At 54.3% G+C, this 22,358-nt stretch overlaps 1 long non-coding RNA gene across 7 annotated transcripts in view; it reads right to left on the reverse strand.

The window, feature by feature from the left end:
- Positions 1-17,820, reverse strand: part of LOC127487554 (uncharacterized) — a 127,003-nt gene extending 109,183 nt beyond the window's left edge. For 4 of the 7 annotated variants that reach the window (XR_016219928.1, XR_016219927.1, XR_016219926.1 and 1 more), the window contains exons 1-2: positions 14,271-14,385; positions 8,205-8,280 (exon numbers count right to left, since the gene is read on the reverse strand). This is a non-coding gene — a long non-coding RNA (uncharacterized LOC127487554). Of the gene's footprint in view, positions 1-8,204; positions 8,281-14,270 lie in introns of all 7 variants that reach the window. The other 3 variants (XR_016219925.1, XR_016219930.1, XR_016219929.1) reach the window with 3 other exon arrangements.
- Positions 17,821-22,358: the final 4,538 nt, after the last annotated feature.

Raw genomic sequence — 22,358 nt, forward strand, 5'->3', positions numbered from 1 at the left:
TTCGGGACCCGGCTGCTCCACTGGGAAAGCAGCAGGGATGGCCCCTGTGCTTGGGCCACTGCCACCCACATAGGAGACCTACGCTTCAGCCTGGCCCAGCCCCAGCAATTGTGGTCATTTAGGAAGTGAACCAGCAGACAGATAATATCTCTCTGTGTCATCCCATCCTTCAAATAAAAAACAGGGAAAAAAAAAAAACTTTTTAAAGAAAGGACAATTTCAAGGACAAAATTCATTTTGGAGCAAATGTAAAAAGTGACTGCTACAAAACTGAATTATCAGAAACCACAAACAGGCCCCGCCCCGGGCCCTGAGGCCTCTGGCTGCACAGACAAGAAACACACGGGGAGGCAAATGCCAGGAGTGAGTTCACAGCTGAGGCCTGACCAAACCATCGGCCCAAGGTGAGGCGGGCTTTGGACGAGAGCTTTGTGCTGGGTTCCTGCTGGTGGTCAGGAGGCTTCTGCAGAGAGTGGAGCTGTGCGAGGTGGACAGACTTGGATGAGAGACGGAGGAAGGAGGGGGCGGGCCGGCCAGGGGCTGCCTGGAGTTCCAAGGTGAGCATCTGTGTGCAGAGTGTCTAGCAGTGTGCGTCCACGTCCACGCGACCAGCACCCAGCCACGGACAGCTGTGGGCATCCCCTGAGGAGCTGGGCTCTGGACATCAAGCATGGGCCCAGAGCTGCCCCTGAGCCACTGAAGGGCACAGCACACACGGCTCTCAGGAGGGTGAAGACACTGACCATGTCCAGGGCGAACAGAAGCCAAAGCAAAGCCTGTTTCCTGGGGAGGGCTTGGGTAGGCCTGGGGAGGGGCACTGGACACAGACGTTCCGATGCCACCCGGAATGCCAGCACCCCCTCTCAGAGTGCCTGGGCTCATGTCCCAGCTTCTCCACTTCCAGCTCCCTGCTAACGTGCACCCTGGGAGGCCGCAGATGGCGGCTCAAGTGCGTGAACCCTGCACCTGGATTGAATTCCCAGCTCCTGGCTTCAGCCTGGCCCAATCCTGGCCATTGCAGGCACGTGGGGAGGGACCCAGTGGACCGAGAGGTCTCTATCTCTTCCAAAAATACGGTGCAAATAACAGAGGGGCAGCAGAACACTAGCAGAGGGCTGTGAGGCAGAACACAGCAGGGATGACTTGGAAATCAGTTGGAACCAGGCAGAGAAGGAGACCCCGAGGTACCAAGACTCTATGGCTGATAACACAGAGGTCTCATCAAGAGACAGGAATTTTGAGGCCGACAACCAACCTGGAGTCAGACAATCTGTAGCTATTTGGGAGCAAAGTGATGCTCTGGACTGAAGCCGCTGACACGCAGCTGGGAACACGAGGTAGAAACAGAAGTGGAGTGATAGCTGTTAGTAAAATGGCGCAGTCTTATCTGTGGCGCAACGGACGCCCCCGACGCCATCCTAGGCTCTAGCCCCGCCCACCCCCTTGCTGTAAGCCAGGTGGCCACATGGCCCAACCACAGGTGTCAGCTCCACCCCACCCTAACGGGATTCGAAGCTCCTACTCCCCTGCCTGCCCCGGCAAAGGTTTAACGGGACCTGTTCCTGAACACGTGGCTCACTCGCTCTGTCGATCTCTCTCTCATGCTCTCTTTTCCTTCTTCGCCCCTTCCCTCCTGTCTCTCAGGTTTCCCCCACCAATAAATGCTTTCTCTGACTCCGGCGTTTGGTGTTTTGTGACGGCCTTACAACAGCGCCGATCCTGACCTCTGGGTCCCAAAAGGCAACCACGAAGGGGCCCAGATATCCACACAGGCGGCCGTAAGCGCCACACGTCACCTCTCAAGGGCATGGCCGAGAAACCAGGCCAGCACAGGAGGTCTGGTCCTCCACCATCACCACAGCCTCCATTCCATCTCCATTCAGCGCCTGTGAAATGCAAATAGGCGCCCACAGGGATCCCCTGTAGCCTAAGAATTTGCTAGAACATGCCTTTTCACCAGTTACTTCCCCCTGCTGTAAGCTTCAAACATTTGAAAAACCCGCTCCAAAGTCAGTTAGAAAGTAGCCTACTGTGTGTGGCTTTTACCTGCTGTGGGGGCAGCAGACAGCCCTAGTGTGTTCCTGGCAGGCAAGGGACCCGCCCCTCGCCCCACAGGTTCCGCCTTGCAGTGGCTCCTCCCTCTGTCAGTCAACTGGAGCTTTGTGGAATAAAAAGGCATTGCAGTTGTATGCCTGCAACCACCTCTCAACGCACCAGCCCAACCTAAGTTTAACATTTTTATATATTCCCTTTCCAGGGAGGGCTGAAAGTAGACAAAGTTCCTACAGTTAAAAAATGTCAGCATTTGATCGATGGCCGACTTACCCAGCCAGTTGATTTGAACGGTTCATCCACTAATACAGTAAAACACATGTTAAAGATTACAAATTGCTTAACGAGTTTTGACAAACAAGTCCCCTGGTGGTCTTGAAACTTCTGAGAAGCAGACGGAAGAGGCACGGTTTTATAGACTCCCCTCCCTCCTGCAGGAAGCCACACAGAGGTCTAGAGTAGCTATTAGTGTAAATACGGGACATTGTCAGACAATAAACAGACACAATTGCCTCTGTTAGCACAACAATTAATGTTGTTTGCAGAGTACCAGTCAGTGGATTTGTTACCACGGAATGTGCTAATTATTCGTGCTAATTACATGCAGAACATTCATTATCACCTATAAGTGGAGCCGGACCCCTCAGGTTTCAGTGGCTAATTAATTACTGTGTTTCCCTGCTGCATGTCTTCCAGCCAGCGCCTGGTATTATCTGAAAAATAAATTGTTCAGCAGCACTTGTGTGTGGGAGCCACTTGGAGAAGCAGGCAGGACGGCCTCCGTCCATGCACACATCCTTACTGGAAGATTGCTGCAGAGGCTGGGATCCGGGTGCCTGTGGTTCTCTGATCCTGGACCGTCTGGGGTCAGCCTCTGGCCTGGCCGCCGTAACCAGCAAGGGACACGCTCACCAGCTGACATCAGCGCCCCGCAGCGACAGCCAAGGCAGAGCTTGTGGAATGAAAAGGTGGATCTGCGGGGCTCAGGGTCCACTCTTGCCTGCACCCCAGCCCAGTAATGCAGGGTGCACCCCTACCACTCGCTCCTCTTCCCACCCCTGAGATGCACTTCCTGGAAAGGGTTAATAGAAAGCATTTCAGGAGGGAAGTATGCCCCTCAAAAGGGGACGGCAGAAGGCGGTGGTGTCACCCTTGCCTCTCAGGCTCCACAGAGTGGAGGACTCTCCAGGAAGCCAGCGTGTCCTTTCACCTTCTGTGGGTCCAGATGAGACTTAGCCTGCACGGTGCACACAGTCGAGCTCCATCTTAACTGACCCTCTTCTTCAACCTACCCACAGAGGTCTGGGCTCCCGAGATCCCAGGCATCTGCCTCCCTGTCCTGTCTACCCTTTCTCTTCCTTGGTCCTCTGCCCCTGCCCTGGGCTCTTTGCGGCGTGTCTGAGCCTTCTGCGTGCTAACATCTGGTCTGTCTAGAGAAGCCTGGAACACAGCTGCCCAGGGTAGCTCGTGGCCATCAGCACAACAGGAAGGGACTTCTCAGTCCACACACTGGCGCTTTCCTCCATCTCCACCGTAGAACCACACTGGGAACTACAGGGAGCTAACTAACCCCACGCTTGGGCACACACAAACTTCACACCATCCGAATGACCCACTGCGGTTGGTTTTTACCAGCATTTGGGTTCCTGGGCTTATGGCTTTTATGAGTTGCTTACAAAGGTGGTTAGAATGCTTGTTTTCTAGCTGGAGTTACATGCATTTCTTAAGTTTCCTGAAGTGCCTGACCATCTTGACTGAGGACATTTAAATGGCAGAATAGGCTAAAACCAGGCAACCCTGCAGGCCTGGGCGTCTCCCACCTGGTTCCTGCCCTGGTAGGAGAGAGAGGCCCCCACAGCACAGGGCTGGGTGTGACCTCCACAGTAGGGATACGTCTGCACCTGGATGACGCCCTGCTCCCTCCCCAGCCATCCTGCCCCGCAGCTCCTGCCCACCCCTAGCTTAACAGGATCCAGCTGTTGACACCCCACGAGTGAGCGCTGTCAGTGGAATGCTATTCAGCCATTAAAGGAACCAAATGCTGTCACTGGAGGATGCTGGGTTTGAGACAAGCCCACACAGAAAGCCAAATGTCACGCGTTCTCTCTCCTGTGCAGAAGCGCGGAGTGGTGATCACTGGAGCGGGGACAGAGGGAGCATGGGTGGCAGGCACTAAATCCCAGCGAGGCAAAGGAAGGGGTTCCTGGGGCTGCCGCCCAGCACAGTGGGGTGACGACCGTGCCCAACAAACGAGTGTATGTTTAATGAACAAACAGAAGAGACGAGTGCCAAGCCTGATCATAAAGTGATGTCAAAGAAGGGGAAAGGTGAGCTTCACTGACATGACCCACACTCACTGCAGACGCGCACTGAACGCCACACTGCAGCCCATAAACTCGGCAAATAAGGTATGTAGACACTATCACTGCTCCGTCCTGCTTCCTGTTATCTCAAGGTTTTGCTGCCATTATCAAGCCATTCAGGCTAAGGTTTTTGATTTTGTTGTTGTTTTTGTTTTGACAGGCACAGTTAGACAGTGAGAGAGAGAGACAGAGAGAAAGGTCTTCCTTCTGTTGATTCGCCCCGCCAAATGGCCGCTACGGCCAGAGCTGCACTGATCTGAAGCCAGGAGCCAGGTGCTTCTCCTGGTCTCCCATGTGGGTGCAGGCACCCAAGCACGTGGGCCATCCTCCACTGCCCTCCCGGGCCACAGCAGAGAGCTGGACTGAAAGAGGAGCAACCAGGACTAGTAGCTAGCACCCTGACCGGGACTAGAACCCAGGATGCCGGCGCTACAGGCAGAGGATTAGCCAAGTGAGCCACGGCGCCGGCCTCAGGCTAAAGTGTTAAGGTGTTATTTAAGGCAGTCTCCTGATACTGACAGCAGGTTAACAACAGACTTAGATTTCGTTTTTGACCCAAAGAGATAGATTTTTTTATGAATTTTTATTTACTAATTTAAATTAGTAAATTAATTTAAATTAGTAAATATTTTAATAATTTATTAATTATTTTTAATATTTAAATTAGTAAATAAATTAGAAACAAACTGACAGAGCTCACATTCAGTGGCTCAAGCCCCAAATACCAGCAAGGGCTGAGCCCGGCCAAAGCCAGGAGGTGGGAACTCCATCCAGGCTTCCCACGTGGGTGGCAGGGTCCCAGCTACCCGAGCCATCACCCGCTGCCTCCCAGGGTGCACATTCTTAGCAGGGAGCTGGGGGCAGGCACCTGATGTGGGATGTGTGCGCTTCTACTGGCATCTTAGCCACTGGGCTAAACACCTGCCCTTGGGGGAATTTCTGACTGTGAGAAAAGTGACTCTGGAGACAGCAGAGGCCCTTGGCAAGCCACACTCTGCCACACTACCACTGTGACCGCGTGGTCAGCTGATGCAAGGTCCCGGCCCACACCCGCTCTGTTCCTGCACACGTCAGGGAGAACACGTCCCTGAGCCCGCACAGGAAGTCTCCACGCCCACTGTGCGGTGGTCACCACACACCAAAGCAGCTTCCACCCCTTACGCTGTGCTTCTCCCAATGCCTGGCGTAACTGCTCTGCACTCCTGCACAAAGTCGGTTTCCATGGAGCCAGACACACCAGGCTGCAGACCCGTGAGGCCACGGCCGGCCCGGGGCAGGGATGTGCAGAGCAGGTGCAGGTGCTGAGACCGTGAGCGTGCAGCAGCAGGCTGTGCCTCCTCTGGCTCCAGGCTGAGCCTGAGTTTCTAGGAGAAGTCAGAGAGAAATATCTGCGATGCACCTGCCCTGCTGGCCCTCCCATTCCCAGTTATTTAGACAACGCCCTCATCGCCTTCAGGTGTGACACGGCAATGCCTGCTGCTCTCTCATCACCTCCTCAGGATGAAACGGCAAGTCCACTGGAGTCTTTCCAAAACCCAAGACCCTTCTCATTTAGTTTATGCTTTCCAAACAAAAAGTCCCTTCGATAAGGAACTTAAAAAAAGAAATTTCATGAATTTCTTTAAAACTATCAGTCAGCTTTCTTAAACAATGTATTTATTTATTATTCATTATTTGAAAAGCAGAAGACAGAGATCTTCCATCCGCTGATTCACTCCCCAAACATTCATATCAGCCAGAGCTGGGCCAGGCCAAGGCCAGGATCTCTGATCTCAATCTAGGTCTCCCAGGTGAATGGCCGGGACCCAAAGCCTTGAGCCGTCACCTGCTGCCTCTCGGGTGTGCACCGGCAGGGGGCTGGGCTGGACGCACAGCCAGGAGACGAATCTAACATCTCTGATATGGGACACAGGTGCCAACCAGAGCCAGATGCCTGGCCCAGGAATTTCTGGAACTGAACACAGCATGGTGATCCCAGCCTGGGAGCTCACAAAGAATTTCAGGACAAGCATAAGGAGTGGATAAGAGGCGGGGGACGGGGGGAGGGTACGGAGGAGAGGAGGGACAGAGGGCAGGCAGCTCTTGAGGGTGATGGGCACGAGTCACAGCCACATTCTCCTGACGCCAAGGGTGAGGGCCCAGCGGTCCCAGCTGTCACACATGCCCTACACAGCACCCACGCAAGTCTTCCCTGCACTGAGATTCCAGCCTGAAACACACGTGCCGCGGGCAGCAGGTAAGAGGGGGCGGGGGGCTGGCGCTGTGGCACACTAGGCCAATCCTCCGCCTGCGGCACAGGCATCCCATATGGGTGCCAGCTCTAGTCCCGGCTTCTCCTCTTCTGATCCAGCTCTCTGCTGTGGCCTGGGAAAGCAGCTTCGGTCATTGTGGCTATCTGGGGAGGGAGCCAGCAGATGGAAGACCTCTCTCTGTCTCTCCCTCTCTCACTGTCTGTAACTCTACCTTTCAAACAAATAAAATCTTTTTAAAAAGAGACAGAAACAGAGAGGGAGGGAGGGAGAGAGTGGGTGGAAGGCTGGACGTGGCCTTGCCCTAAGGCGGGATCACACCGGGAAGACCGGGATTCCAGAAAGCCTCCGCTCATCTCCTTCCCTGCAGCTCAATGAGCACTGAACGTCCACCTCTCCCAGCCCACTGCAGAGCTGAAACCCTTACCCAACACCAACTAAAACCACGCAACGCACCCCTCAACAGTGCCCCGCTCCATGTCCACTCGTGGGTACAGCAGCCTCCTTACGTACAACCAACTGGGGTCCCAAGAATACGACATGGAAAGCTCCAGAAATAAACAACTCGGGTTTTCGGCCGAGCAGCACGCAGAGCCCTGTGAAGGAGCCGCTCCCCGTCCACCCAGGGCGTGGCTCACCCCCATGGCCAGTGCACCCACACCACACACTCCACTCGCCCACCACTCGGCCTGGAGCCATCTCGGCTGCCAGGTGCTCTGTAGCCCCAAGGCAGGGCTCGGGCTCGTGGACGCTCACTGCACTCCACCACGACCCTGCAGTGCACGAGTGGCCGTGTAGGCGATGTCACCAGTTTGGTTTTGGAGCCACTGCACTGTACTATTGCTGTGCCTTGCGGATAAGGTAAACTTTCTCCAAGGCGCACCCGTACGGGAGAAGACGGTTTACAGTGCGTTCGGCACAATCACGCAGGGCCTGGGAACACATCTTCCGTGGACCATGCTAGATACACCTCAGGAGGGAAGAGGCACGCCAGCCTGGGGGCAGGATGTCTCCACCCTGACTCAGCCCCGCACACTTCGGGCTCACATGGCCACTCCACCGTGGTCACAAGAAACATAACACAGCTCTCTTCGCTGACGTTCAGGTCAGTTGATGGACAGCACAGAGCCCACACAGAGGAAGCTGAACGGGTGGCCTTTCTGATAAACGAGGTCGGAACTGGCGTCTGCCTCTGCTTCCCAGCCAGACTCTCACCGCAGGACAATCCCAGCACAACCCGGGTTCCTGCACGTTCTGGCTCCACAAAGAGGTGACAGCTGAGACTATCTGTGCCATTTTCTCAAAAAGATGTTAATCGCCACACCGCTCTGTACCCAAAGCATAGATTCCCCCAGGAAAGAAAGCCATTCAAATTCATGGACACCCGCCACGCCAGTCGCTCTCTCCCACGTCCTCAAATGCTCACTTCTTTTCAGGCCACGCTGTCAGATAGCCGTGAGAGGCTGGACAGGACACGGCCGCCCTCCTCCACACAGGCGAGGACCCCAGGGCTCCGCCCTCCTCCACACACAGCACTTACTGTCGTTTTCTGCGTGGCTCACTGGACTGCAGCATTCGCTGCCAGCCCCAGGTTGACATGAGAAGTGCTGGCCGGGCTGTGAATAAAGGAATCAATATATTTATCATTTCCTGCTCCTTCTGTGTTAAGGTCACGCTGATCCTGAGAAAAACTTGGCAGGAAAAGAAAGGAAGGACTTTTTGCCCAGAGCAATGAAATGAGCAGAAACGTTCTCCAAACCTGTGAAAGATGGCTACGGGTAAAGTCTCAGGGCAGAGACCAGAACTGGGTGGGACCAGGAATCTCACCGGGGAGTGGGGGACCAGGTCATCCACGGCCCACCTGCACATGTGCTGTGTGGAGTTGGGGCTGCCGTGAAACCAAGCCACTCCCAGAGAAACGTGATGTGTTCATGCTCCCTGAGATGCAGGCTACAACTGAACACTGCATGAGTCTCTTGGAAGGTTGTTTGTGGCTGCAGTATCTGAGACACTAAATTATATGCTGGACCAGAAGGGACCTTTCATGGATACAAGCCAGCCGACCACATGGTAGCAAAAAGCGCAAGGCTGGGACAAGTGTGTGGCCCAGTGGTTAAGCCATCCCCTGGGGCACCCACATCCTGTATGTGGTCTGAGTCCTGGCTCCTGCTACTGTGCGCCCTGGGAGGTAGCAGTGATGGTTCAAGCACTTGGGTCCCTGCCACCCACATGGGAGACCTGGATGGAGTTCCTGGCTCCTGGCTTTGGACTGGCCCACTCCTGGCTGTTGCAAACCTTTGAGGAGTGAACCAGAGGGAAGATCAATATCTCTTGTTTGAATTCGCCCAGAGTAATTAAAGCAAGCTGTAGGAAGATGAGGGCGGCTTACTCACTGGGAACAATGAGGAGAAGATGCGAGAGAAAGCGCTTTCTTAACCCACCAGGCGCTGGGTCCCTCCCATACTGCTAAAATGTATCCCTGCAGCAAAGACAGTCTCTTCAACAAATGCCGCTGGGAAAACTGGATCTCCACATACAGGAAATTAGTGCAGCCACAACCTTCCATGCGACTCATCCAGCGTTCAGTTGTAAACTGCATCTCAGGCAGAAGTGTGAAACAAGACCACTACTTGACACCTTGTACAAGAATCTACTCAAAATTGATCAAGAAGCTAAATCTAAGACCTGATACCATCAAATTACTAGAGGAGAACATTAGGGAAACATTTCTTGGAAAAGAACCCAGAAGCATGGGCAATCAAAGCAAAAATAGACAAATGGGATTATATCAAGCTTCTGCATTGCAAAAGAAACACTCAACAAAGTTAAAAGTCAACCAACAGAAAGGAAGAAAATATTTGCAAGCTCCACAACTGATAAAGGATTAATATCCAGAATCAATAAACAGCTTAAGAAACTCAACAACAACAAAACAATCCAGTTAGGAAATTGACAAAGGACTTGAACCGGCGTTTTTCAAAAGATGAAATGCAAATGGCCAACAGACACATGAAACAACGCTCAGGATCACCAGCCATCAGGGAACTGCAAGTCAAAACCACAATGAGGTTTCACCTCACCCCAGGTGGAATGACCCTCATTCAGGAATCAGAAAACAATAAATGCTGGCAGATATGGGGGGAAGGGTGCCCTAATGCACTGTTGGTGAGAATGTAACTACTACAACCATGATGGAAGACAGTATGGCGATGTCTCAGAAATCTGAAAAGAGATCGACCACACGACCCTGCCAGCCCACCCCTGGGAATTCACCCAAAGGAAATGAAATCATCCTGTGAAAGAGTGATCTGTACCCCCCAAGTTAAGATACAGAGCCAACCCAGATGCCCATCAACCTGTGACTGGATGAAGAAAATGTGAATACGTACATCACGGAATACTACTCAGCCATAAAGAATGAAATCCTCTTTTGCAACAAGATGCATGCACCTGGAAACCATTATATTTAGTGAAATAAGTCAGTCACAAAACGACAAATACAATGTGTTTTCCCTGCTCTGTGGTAACTTATAGAACAAAAAAAAATGCGATGTATATGAGTGAAACTGACATTCTGAGAACTGAATATTGATTACAGCCCTTTGTCTCTACTGTTGAGGAACAGTGTTTCTTCCTTCTACCTGTTGTGTCCTTTACTTCGTGGAAGGTTGAGCTTAGGATTATAAAGTAAGCTGAGGCCAGCGCCGCGGCTCACTAGGCTAATCCTCCGCCTTGCGGCGCCAGCACACCGGGTTCTAGTCCCGGTCGGGGCGCCAGATTCTGTCCCGGTTGCCCCTCTTCCAGGCCAGCTCTCTGCTGTGGCCAGGGAGTGCAGTGGAGGATGGCCCAGGTGCTTGGGCCCTGCACCCCATGGGAGACCAGGAGAAGCACCTGGCTCCTGGCTTCCGATCAGCGCGGTGCGCCAGCCGCGGTGGCCATTGGAGGGTGAACCAACGGCAAAAAGGAAGACCTTTCTCCCTGTCTCTCTCTCTCACTGTCCACTCTGCCTGTCAAAAAAAATAAAATAATAATGAAAAAATAAAGTAAGCTGAAACAGTGTCACTGCAAAAATTAGACTAAGAGGAGGAGGAGAGAGGGTGGGAGCATGGGTAGGAATTAACCCTATGTGCTTAATCTGTATATGTGAATTTCTATAATCACAGACCATTAAAAAAAAACAAGGCCCTTAAAGACCTCCTGGATTGAAAACAAACAGAGCAAAAACTGAGCATCAGGGGTGAGCTCCTGGGTTTGCCCATCGGGTTCCTACAGAGCCTGGATCAAGCCTGGACCAAGCCTGGACCAAGCCGGCCTGCTGATTCCTCCACTGTGGGCTCTTGTGCACCTGGACAGAGCTGCCTCCCCCGTGTCCTCCACTGTGGGCTCCTGTGCACCCTGGACAGAGCCGCCTCCCCCGTGACCTCCACTGTGGGCTCCTGTGCACCCTGGACAGAGCTGCCTCCCCCGTGTCCTCCACTGTGGGCTCCTGTGCACCCTGGACAGAGCCATCTCCCCCGTGTCCTCCACTGTGGACTCCTGTGCACCCTGGACAGAGCCAGCCCGCCCTGTGTCCCCCACCGTGGGCTCCTGTGCACCCTGGACAGAGCTGCCTCCCCCGTGTCCTCCACTGTGGGCTCCTGTGCACCCTGGACAGAGCCGCCTCCCCCGTGTCCTCCACTGTGGACTCCTGTGCACCCTGGACAGAGCCGGCCCGCCCTGTGTCCCCCACCGTGGGCTCCTGTGCACCCTGGACAGAGCCGCCTCCCCCGTGACCTCCACTGTGGGCTCCTGTGCACCCTGGACAGAGCCATCTCCCCCGTGACCTCCACTGTGGACTCCTGTACACCCTGGACAGAGCCATCTCCCCCGTGTCCTCCACTGTGGGCTCCTGTGCACGTGGACAGAGCTGCCTCCCCCGTGTCCTCCACCGTGGGCTCCTGTGCACCCTGGACAGAGCCATCTCCCCCGTGACCTCCACTGTGGGCTCCTGTGCACCCTGGACAGAGCCATCTCCCCCGTGTCCTCCACCGTGGGCTCCTGTGCACCCTGGACAGAGCCGCCTCCCCCGTGTCCTCCACTGTGGGCTCCTGTGCACCCTGGACAGAGCCATCTCCCCCGTGACCTCCACTGTGGGCTCCTGTGCACCCTGGACAGAGCCATCTCCCCCGTGTCCTCCACTGTGGGCTCCTGTGCACCTGGACAGAGCCATCTCCCCCGTGTCCTCCACTGTGGGCTCCTGTGCACCCTGGACAGAGCCGCCTCCCCCGTGTCCTCCACCGTGGGCTCCTGTGCACCCTGGACAGAGCCATCTCCCCCGTGACCTCCACTGTGGGCTCCTGTGCACCCTGGACAGAGCCATCTCCCCCGTGTCCTCCACCGTGGGCTCCTGTGCACCCTGGACAGAGCCGCCTCCCCCGTGTCCTCCACCGTGGGCTCCTGTGCACCTGGACAGAGCCATCTCCCCCGTGACCTCCACTGTGGGCTCTTGTGCACCCTGGACAGAGCCATCTCCCCCGTGTCCTCCATCGTGGGCTCCTGTGCACCCTGGACAGAGCCATCTCCCCCGTGTCCTCCACTGTGGGCTCCTGTGCACCCTGGACAGAGCCACCTCCCCCGTGTCCTCCACCGTGGGCTCCTGTGCACCCTGGACAGAGCCGCCTCCCCCGTGTCCTCCACCGTGGGCTCCTGGCACCCTGGACAGAGCCGCCTCCCCCGTGTCCTCCACCGTGGGCTCCTGGCACCCTGGACAGAGCCATCTCCCCCGTGTCCTCCACTGTGGGCTCCTGTGCACCCTGGACAGAGCCGCCTCCCCCGTGTCCTCCACTGTGGGCTCCTGTGCACCCTGGACAGAGCCGCCTCCCCCATGTCCTCCACTGTGGGCTCCTGTGCACCCTGGACAGAGCCGGCCTCCCCCGTGTCCTCCACTGTGGGCTCCTGTGCACCCTGGACAGAGCCGGCCTCCCCCGTGTCCTCCACTGTGGGCTCCTGTGCACCCTGGACAGAGCCATCTCCCCCGTGTCCTCCACCGTGGGCTCCTGTGCACCTGGACAGAGCCATCTCCCCCGTGACCTCCACTGTGGGCTCCTGTGCACCCTGGACAGAGCCATCTCCCCCGTGTCCTCCACCGTGGGCTCCTGTGCACCTGGACAGAGCCATCTCCCCCGTGACCTCCACTGTGGGCTCCTGTGCACCCTGGACAGAGCCGCCTCCCCCGTGTCCTCCACTGTGGGCTCCTGTGCACCCTGGACAGAGCCGCCTCCCCCGTGTCCTCCACTGTGGGCTCCTGTGCACCCTGGACAGAGCCGCCTCCCCCGTGTCCTCCACTGTGGGCTCCTGTGCACCCTGGACAGAGCTGCCTCCCCCGTGTCCTCCACTGTGGGCTCCTGTGCACCCTGGACAGAGCCGCCTCCCCCATGTCCTCCACTGTGGGCTCCTGTGCACCCTGGACAGAGCCGGCCTCCCCCGTGTCCTCCACTGTGGGCTCCTGTGCACCCTGGACAGAGCCGGCCTCCCCCGTGTCCTCCACTGTGGGCTCCTGTGCACCCTGGACAGAGCCATCTCCCCCGTGTCCTCCACCGTGGGCTCCTGTGCACCTGGACAGAGCCATCTCCCCCGTGACCTCCACTGTGGGCTCCTGTGCACCCTGGACAGAGCCATCTCCCCCGTGTCCTCCACCGTGGGCTCCTGTGCACCTGGACAGAGCCATCTCCCCCGTGACCTCCACTGTGGGCTCCTGTGCACCCTGGACAGAGCCGCCTCCCCCGTGTCCTCCACTGTGGGCTCCTGTGCACCCTGGACAGAGCCGCCTCCCCCGTGTCCTCCACTGTGGGCTCCTGTGCACCCTGGACAGAGCCGCCTCCCCCGTGTCCTCCACTGTGGGCTCCTGTGCACCCTGGACAGAGCCACGTCCCCGGTGTCCTCCACCGCCAGCTCCTGCAGAGCCTGGACAGAGCCGGCCCGCCCTGTGTCCTCCAGCTCTGAAACAAGGCACAAGGCTCGTCACTCCAGGACCCCGGGAGCTTGCAAGACACAGCCCTGGGAGGGAAGCCTCGGAGCAGCACGGGAGGCAGGCAGGGTGCTCCCGCTCATTCCCGAGTAACAGAGCTCCCTCCCGCCCCGCCTTGGAGAAGACCCTTCACACAGTAACAATGAAGCTAATGAATGAAATACAGCTGGGTCTCTAACACCACGCAGAGAAGTCTCCTCTGCTCCCAGGGAGAATCCCAAGAAGTGAACACAGCAGACAAAGGGAAACACCCACACCGGGTACTGACTGCGGAGCTTGGTTACTTATTAAGCTCGCTTCATTTTTAACACGCAAACGGACGCATTGCTTCCTGCTTCGGAGCCATTCTACCGGAAGGGCCGCCGGCCTGGGCGCTGTAGTACTGATGACTCCATTTCCTGAATGAGCACTGCCCCATCTCACGGTGCCTCGCGGGCTTCCACCTGGGACCTTCCTCGGGAAGGGGTCTCCAGGAAGTTCATGGGAAAAGCCTGGGGCGGGGAGACACCGAATAGACTTTTCACTCCATTTTCTACCAAAGTGCCCACAGAAACGAGGCATGCCGTCACAAGGAAAAGCAGCCTGAATGCCACAGCTTACCTTGAGGACCAGAAGTTTCCAGAGAGGCCGGAAGTTTGCAATCTCTGGAAGCTTGGGGACCGGAAGTTCACAGTCTCCGGAAGTGTTGGACCGGAAGTTCACAGTCTCCGGAAGTGTTGGACCGGAAGTTCACTGTCTCCGGAAGTGTTGGACCGGAAGTTCACGGTCTCCGGAAGTGTTGGACCGGAAGTTTGCAGAGTGGCCTGACGAGGCTTCGTCACAGGGAACACACGCAGTGGCGACTGCTGGGAGCTGTCTGGCCGGCGCCCTCCGTCACTTCGTGACCACACGGTCTCGGCTGCCAACTTTGTCTCCCGTGGGAGCTGCCTTAGCAAGAAGACGCACAGGCCACGGAAGCCCGGCCGACCCTCGGCTTCTCTGACCACTGGGCTCACAGCCCCAGCTTCGTCTGCGGGTGACCGGTCCTTCTCGCCCAGCGGGCGGCAGATTGCATGCCGGGGCTCGTCCTCCCCGCGGCTGCGGGAGTTGCCGAGAGTAGACGCGATTCCAGCCCGCAGGCTTGTGGCCTGCCGCCGCGCAGCGCTGAAGCCAACCCCAGCTCTCCACCAGCCTGGGGTTCCCAGGGAGCAGAACCTGGCTTTGCTTAGGAACTGTATTTGTTCAACGTGGTTTCATAACTGGTTCCAACTGGTTCCAGCTTCTCTCTGAGACGTCGCAGTCCATGCACAAAAACACACGCCATGCAGATGTGCAGGAGACGGGCCGCAAGTGGCCCAGACGCCTGACGCAGAGTCGGCAGCTCCGACAGACCCGTGTCACACGGGCCGAGGATGTCGTCTGGCGTCTCCCCCAACACAGAGGGTGTTTTGCCCAATTTCAGCCAAAGTCCGATTTCCATCATACTCCTCAAAGTTTAATGTTTGCTGGAACCCATGGCTCACTCACCAAGAGGCCAGGCGCTTGGCACAGACAGTGTGAGAACGCGGATCCTTCTCCTCCTACCAAGTCTTTTCAAGTGGAAAGAAGAGAATGATGGTGAGTATAAAAATAAGTCCAATGGCAAGACTGTGGTGTTGCAGACCCTGGCTCTGTGGACGGGGGTTTCTTCTAATGCATTAGTGCTGAGATGCCCAGGGCGGGCAGCTAGCCTAGCGGCCAATACACGGGCTAACGTGCCGGCATCCCATCTCAGAGGGCCTGGGTTTCCGTCCCTGCGCAAGCTCCTGATTCCGCCTTCCCGCTAACGCCGACTGCGAAGAAGCAGGTGATGGCTCAAGTAGCTGGGCTCCTGCCATCCACACGGGAGACCTGGATTGAGCTCCTGCCCCAAAACGGCAGCCTCAGACCAGCCCTCGCAGTTGCAGGCATTTGAGGGATGAATCAGCAGAAGGGAGCGCTTGCTCCTCGCTCTTTCTCTGCCTCTCAAACAAATGTTTTTAAAGATGTGCTAATTTATCTGTAAGAGTTACAGAGAGAGAGGCTGGCGCCGCAGCTCACTAGGCTAATCCTCCGCCTTGCGGCACCGGCACACCGGGTTCTAGTCCCAGTCGGGGCACCAGATTCTGTCCCCGTTGCCCCTCTTCCAGGCCAGCTCTCTGTTGTGGCCTGGGAGTACAGTGGAAGATGGCCCAAGTGCTTGGGCCCTGCACCCCATGGGAGACCAGGAGAAGCACCTGGCTCCTGCCATCAGATCAGCACGGTGCGCCGGCCGCGGCGGCCATTGGAGGGTGAACCAACGGCAAAAAGGAAGACCTTTCTCTCCCTCTCTCTCTCACTGTCCACTCTGCCTGTCAAACAACCAAAAAAAAAAAAAAAAAAAGTTACAGAGAGAGAGAGAAAGAAAAAGATCTTCCATCCACTTGTTCACACCCCAAATGGCCACAACAGCTGAAGGTGGGCCAGGAGGAACACAGGAGCCAGGACCTACATCTGGGTCTCCATGTGTATAGCAGGGACTCAAGCCCTTGGGCCACCTTCTGCTGCTTTCCCAGGCACATTAGCAGGGAGCTGGATCAGAAGTGGAGCAGCTGGGACTTGAACCAGTGCCCACATAGGATGCTGGTACTGCAAGGTGGTGGCTTAACCCACTATAGCACGACGCCGACCCTTCAAATAAACTTTTTAACTAAGACTCTTTATCAACAACATGATAAAAAAAAACTCTATCTTAATCCCACTTTCCCTAAACATAAGGATATGTTTTATAAATGTACATATATTTATGTATTGCATGGAAAGAGGATGGAGAAGAGGTAGCCAGAAGTGGCAGAGAGACGGAAAGAGATGGCAGAGACAACGGTGTTGGCCAGACAGACACAGATAATTAAAAAGGGAGGAAAGGAAGTGGCAGGTAGAGAGAGGGGTGCCAGCTTGCGAGGCTGGGGCAGGGAGGAGGCGCCCAGCTCCACAAACAGGAGTCAGGATAAAGGGAAGACAACGTCCCCAGTGCAGCAGACTGAACAGCCTTCTGACCTCAGCTCAATCCGGAACTGGTCTCTAGATGCACATTTTGTAAGGCCTTCTTTCCAAGCCAGAGTGGCAGTAAGAGGAAAAGAGAGAGAGAGAGAGGTTTCCATGTGCTGCTCCACTCCCCAGATGGCTGTACCAGCCGGGGAAAGCAGGAGCCAGGAGCTTCCTGAAGTCTCCCACCTGGGTGTCAGGGGCCCAGACGTGGGCTAGCACCTGCTGCTCTCCCAGGCTCATTGGCAGGGAGCTGGATCGGAAGTGGAGCAGCTGGGACTGGAGCCAGGGCTCTGACGTAGGATGTGGGTGTTGCAAACCCAGCCCCTGTTCTTTGGATGTCAGTTGGCAAGCAGGGAGGGGTGGAAATGGTGTCACCTCTCTGCACTGCAGACACCACATGCATACAAGATGCAGGGTTCCCAGGTGTAAGTACGAGCAGGCAAGCCCAAGGCAGTGACCGCATCTGCAGAGGAGCAAAGCGTGGTAGACGTGTGGCATCTGAGGGACGTTGGTGGTCCCTCTGAATGGTAAGAGAACCGTCCTGGATTGCCACATCTGTTTCCCCAAAAATAAACTTGGCTTGTAATTCCATTCTCCCTGAGCTTTTTGAAGTCACTTCCTTGTGTGTTCAGTTTCTTAGCGTTTTGTCAGAAAGCAGACAAGAAGGTCTGTCTCTGTTTTAATTAAAAACTTTGCTGTAAAAAAGTGAAAGACACAAGGCTGGTGGCTGTGGCATGGCAGGTAAAGCTACCACCTGTGACACTGGGATCCCACATAGGCACCAGTTCCTGTCCCAGCTGCTCCACTTCCAATCCAGCTCCCTGCTAATGGCCTGGCAGAACAGCAAAAGATGGCCCAAGTACTTGACCCTGACAAAGCTCCTGGCTCCTGGCCTTGGCCTGGCCCAGGCCTGGCCATTGCAGCCATACAGGGCGTGAACCAGCAGATGGAAGATTCCTCTGTGTGTCTCCCACTGTCTCTGTATCTCTGCCTTTTAAATAAAGAAGGAAAGAAAGAAATCTAGAAAAGAAAAAAAAGTAAAAGAGGGACCACAGCGAGTGGACCACAGTCATCAAACCACAATGAGTGCTGGCCACACAGTCCTCAAATTAATCACGGTGCGGCTCTTGGAGGAGTGGCCTGTCCATTCGGCCAAGGCCATCCACCCTTATCTCCTCCCTCCCTGTCAGAATACCCACCGCCCCCACCTCGATAACTCTGCCTTTCAAATAAATAAATAAATGTTTCAAAAAAAAATCTTATCAGGGCACCAAGGCCGGCTCCTTCACTCACCCACTCCCTCCAGCCCCATCCTCCCAGCAGGGGAGCCCGGTCAGGCTTCTGACACCCCGAGGCACATTACTCGCACCACCTCGTACCAACCATGTGTCACCTCGGTGTCCGCAGTATCAGCTTTTCTACCAGCAAACTCCCGCAGCCTGCCCAGACACCAGATTCCTTGAAGCAGACGAAATAGCTTCTCCCCCTCCCTCCACCAACCCTCTCCGCCCACCCCACTCGGTGCACTTGGAAAAATCGTCTGTGCCTGGTGGGAGTTTAATAGGTGTCTTTGGAATAACTGGATCCATGAGCCAGTGAACCAGTGCAGGAAGCGGCAGTGGAGTGAGCGCATAGGGAGGAAGGTGCAGGTGTGCAGGTGCAGGTGCGGTAACTCTCCAGTGTGGGCACAGGCAGGAGACTGGACCCAGTGTCCTCCTCAGACCCCTCTCCTGGAGAAAGGGGGAGAGGACTCCCAGGAACAAGTACAAGGCTCCTCTCCTAGGGAGGGAAGGACCACAGGGAGGGATCAGCCTGGTGTTCAGAAAGGAGAGGGGAAGTCGGAATGAGGCAGAGATTTAGAGCCAGGCCTTTGTGAAGTGACATGGAAACGCAGGCAGTGGGCCGCTGAGAACGCTGGTCTAATGTCAAGCTAAGGATAGAAGGGACAAGCAAAGCGAGCCCGACAGTCAGTCCTTCCCTTCCTCCCAGAGTGCCCCTGGCCAGGAAGATGACCCCTCAGAGACCACGGAGAAAGGAGCACCCCGCGGTGGGGAGTGGACTCGGACTGCAGCACAATGGGGGGACCTGCTGGGGGCAGCTGTTAGTGCAGAGGACCGTGTCAGCCAGCTCAATACCGACTAGGATCCCAGCCCACCTCGATGTTCTCTCCACACAGGGACATGTAAATAGTTATTCAACTCAGACAGAAAATGGTCACTTAAAAAGAAAGATTTATTTATTTGAAAGGCGGATGCAGAGAGAGAGGTCTTCCATCCACTGGTTCACTCCCAAAGGGCCACGAAAGCTAGGGCTGGGCTAGTGTGGAGCCAAGAGCCAGGAGCCTGGTCCTCCACATGGGTGCAGGAGCCCAAGCACTTGGGCCGTCTTCCACTGCTTTCCCAAGCATATTAGCAGAGAGCTGGAAGGGAAGTGGAGCAGGTGGGACTGGAACTGGCGTCCCAACGCTGCAGCTAGCAGCATAACCTACTACACCACAGCACCCGCCACAGGAGATGGTGACATTAAACACACCTGCAGCCTGCAGGACTTCCAAGAAGAGCAGGAAAGGCAAAAACATACGTTTTCTTTTCTGGCAGGTACTCGGGGCTGTGCAGGGGTCAGGGACAAGCTACAGAAAGAGGAAAAGTAGTCTTGAGATCAAGAGTGACCAAATTACAGAAGGGCAAGCGTCTGGATTTCGGGGGCCGGTAGACAGAGTGTCATGGTGAATGCCGACACCCTCGGGATTCCCAGACTCAGCTTCATCAGGTGAGGGTTCTTAGCTGCACAGCGACCCCATCCAAACCCTGAGCGAAACCAAGGGCATCGCTTTATATAGTAAAAGGACAAACAGCTTTACTTCTGTTAGAAGCTTTTTTTAATAGGAAAAACAAGTTAACTATAAAATCATGTTTAAACTAGCATAGCTACCCTGAAATTAGGGTCCTTAAGATGCTGTCTTTATTTTAAATGAACAAATCAAAAAATGCTCTATCTCACTAATAGTATTATGTATATTTATACTGTAATATTGATGTATTGAGCTTAAAAATCAGATTCCTTTCAGCCACCAAATTGACTTAAGAAGATAGAAAAGGGTTGATTCGCAAATGGGTGAACAGGAGTTCAAATTGGTACCAGCCTTCAGGGGTCATTTGTCACTAGCTATTAAAACTGAAAACAGGGGCCAGTGTTATAGTTGAGTCACCACCTGCAGTAAGTACCAGCTCACGTCCCAGCTACCCCACTTCCAATCCAGCTCCCTGCTAATGCACCTGGGAAAGCAGCAGAGGCTGCCCAAGTGCCTGGGTCCCTGCACCCACGTGGGAGGCCCGTATAGAGTTACAGGCTCTGGCTTCAGTCTGGCCCTGCCTGTTGAGGCCATCTGGAGAGTGAACCAGCAGATGAAGATCTCTCGTCTCCTCTCGTCTCCTCTCGTCTCCTCTCCTCCCCTCTCCTCACTCCTCTCCTCTCCTCCCTCCTCTCCTCTCCTCTCCTCCCTCCCCTCCCTACTCTCCTCCCCTCCTCTCCTCTCCCCTCCCCCCCATAACTCTGCCTTTCAAATTCATAAATATTTGTTTTAAAACTGAAAACACACATTTCCTTTCAGTCACCCATTCTTCTTACAGAATTTTCCCTAAAGCAGTTTTTCCTGAGTGCATAAAGATAGTCTTTTCAGCAAAGAGTGAAGAAGTTAGAAACAAAAGCAAGTGATAAAATAAACCATGGGGAATTGGTGAAATAAGCAATGGAATAGCATATGGCATTTTTGATAAGTTTATTATCTATATAAATAAACCAAAAAGGGTACACAAAATCATCAGTGGAAAAAAGCAGCAGAATAATATCTCTGATGTACTACAATGCACCCAGAGTGACTGCAACAAAACACAGATGAGAAACCTGGAAGAATCAGCAGTATCTGTTGTGGAGGGACTACAGAGAAAGGAGTGTGAGAACCTAGTCATTTCTAGCACACACATTCCTGTGTTTTTTTGAATGTTTTAACAAGTAGGTATTATTTGTGGAATCGGAATTAAAATACTACAATGTAAAGATCGAATGTTTTAACACGTTTGAAATTCCTTGCAGCCAAGGTCACAGTTCTATTAATGGATAACACTTAACATTTCTTCCTTCTTGAACACCACGCTGAGAACACTGCAAACACACCCACAAGACTGGCCAAGCCTTCTCCAGCCCTCTGAGTCTTAATCAGTTAAATTCCACATCTATCACTGGTCAATGCCGTCTTACTTCATACTCCAAAAATGTTCCAAAAGAAATGTGCAGCCAACCCAGAGAAAGCATTCTAGAATTTTTCAATTAACATTAATTGTTCTTAAAGTAGCAAGCTCTTTTTAGATAGCATGCTCGTTAGATATTAAAGTATTTTGGTGGCATGCGTCTTTCCATTTGCCAAAGTCTACATTGAGCCCAATTCATTTGTAAAGTTAATTTGAATGTGCATATGAATATCAGTGCATTGACATGGTATAACTGCCAAAGCCCCTTCAACCCCAGAGTATCCCACACAGAGTCAAAATGATTGTATCCCACATATACAAGCAAATCTACACTTAGCTAAAGGCTCCATAATGGAACCAAACTCAGCTGTGATATTTGTCGTTAGTGTTTTCTTGAGAAGCCACTTGGGGACGGGCGTGGAGCAAGCTGCTGCCTGCGATGCCACCATGCCGTGTGAGCACCAGCTGGAGTCCTGGCTGCTCCACTTCTGTTGCACCGTGGAGCTCCAAGCTCCCAGGTTCAGCCTGGCCAGCCCTCACCACTGTGGTCGTCTGAACCAGTGGGTTTGTTTATTTATTTATTGGAAAGGCAGAATTAGCAGGGGAGAGGGAGAGAGCGAGAGCGAGCGAGCGAGCTCTCCCATCTGCTAGTTGACTACCCCAGTGGCCACAACAAACAGTGCTGGGCCAGGCTGAGGTCAGGAGCCAGGAACTCCATTCGGGTCTCCCACATGGGTGCAGGGGCCCAGACACGTGGGCCATGTCCTGCTGATTTCCCAGGCCATGAGCAGGGAGCTGGATCAGAAGTGGAGCAGCCAGGACTTGACCCAGCACCCATATGGGATGTCAGCATTACAGTCTTCACCTACTTAAACCACAATGCTCCCCCCCCCAGTAAATAAATCTGAGAAGAAAAGTCACGTGGCCTCCTCGGCAGAACACAATGTATTTTCATACAGTTTTTTTGTTTTGCACGTTTTTTCTTACATACAAACGTGTTCACAGTGTAAATTCTCCACTTTTAAAATGAACTCTCCAAGAACGGAATCATCAGGGAGACGTCTGGTGTCTGCTCTCGCTTGCGTGCAGAGAGCAGACAAGTCCCCCTTCTGTCCCAGTGACAAGAAAAAAAGCTGAGCAAACTAAAAATCCCTCCAAGAACAGAGGTCACGGGCAAAGCATTGCCCCCAAAACTGCTGAGTCAGGAAAGCAAATGAAGACAATGGCACGTTAGCAGAGGAGGAAGCCATGGGCACAAACATTCCTGGGAGCAAAGGGTGGAAAACGGGCACCATGACGGAAGAGTTGCCGCGGATTCCATCTGCACAAAACTGGGAAACTGAACCTCCAGGAAGAAGACGCCATCCAGCAAGGTGCTTCCGCCAAGTCCTGACGGCAAAGAAAGGCTGTGGCATAG

The sequence above is a fragment of the Oryctolagus cuniculus genome, chromosome 13, assembly GCF_051225735.1.
Source record: "Oryctolagus cuniculus isolate XC-2025 breed Fujian yellow rabbit chromosome 13, ASM5122573v1, whole genome shotgun sequence".
Taxonomy (NCBI): domain Eukaryota; kingdom Metazoa; phylum Chordata; class Mammalia; order Lagomorpha; family Leporidae; genus Oryctolagus; species Oryctolagus cuniculus.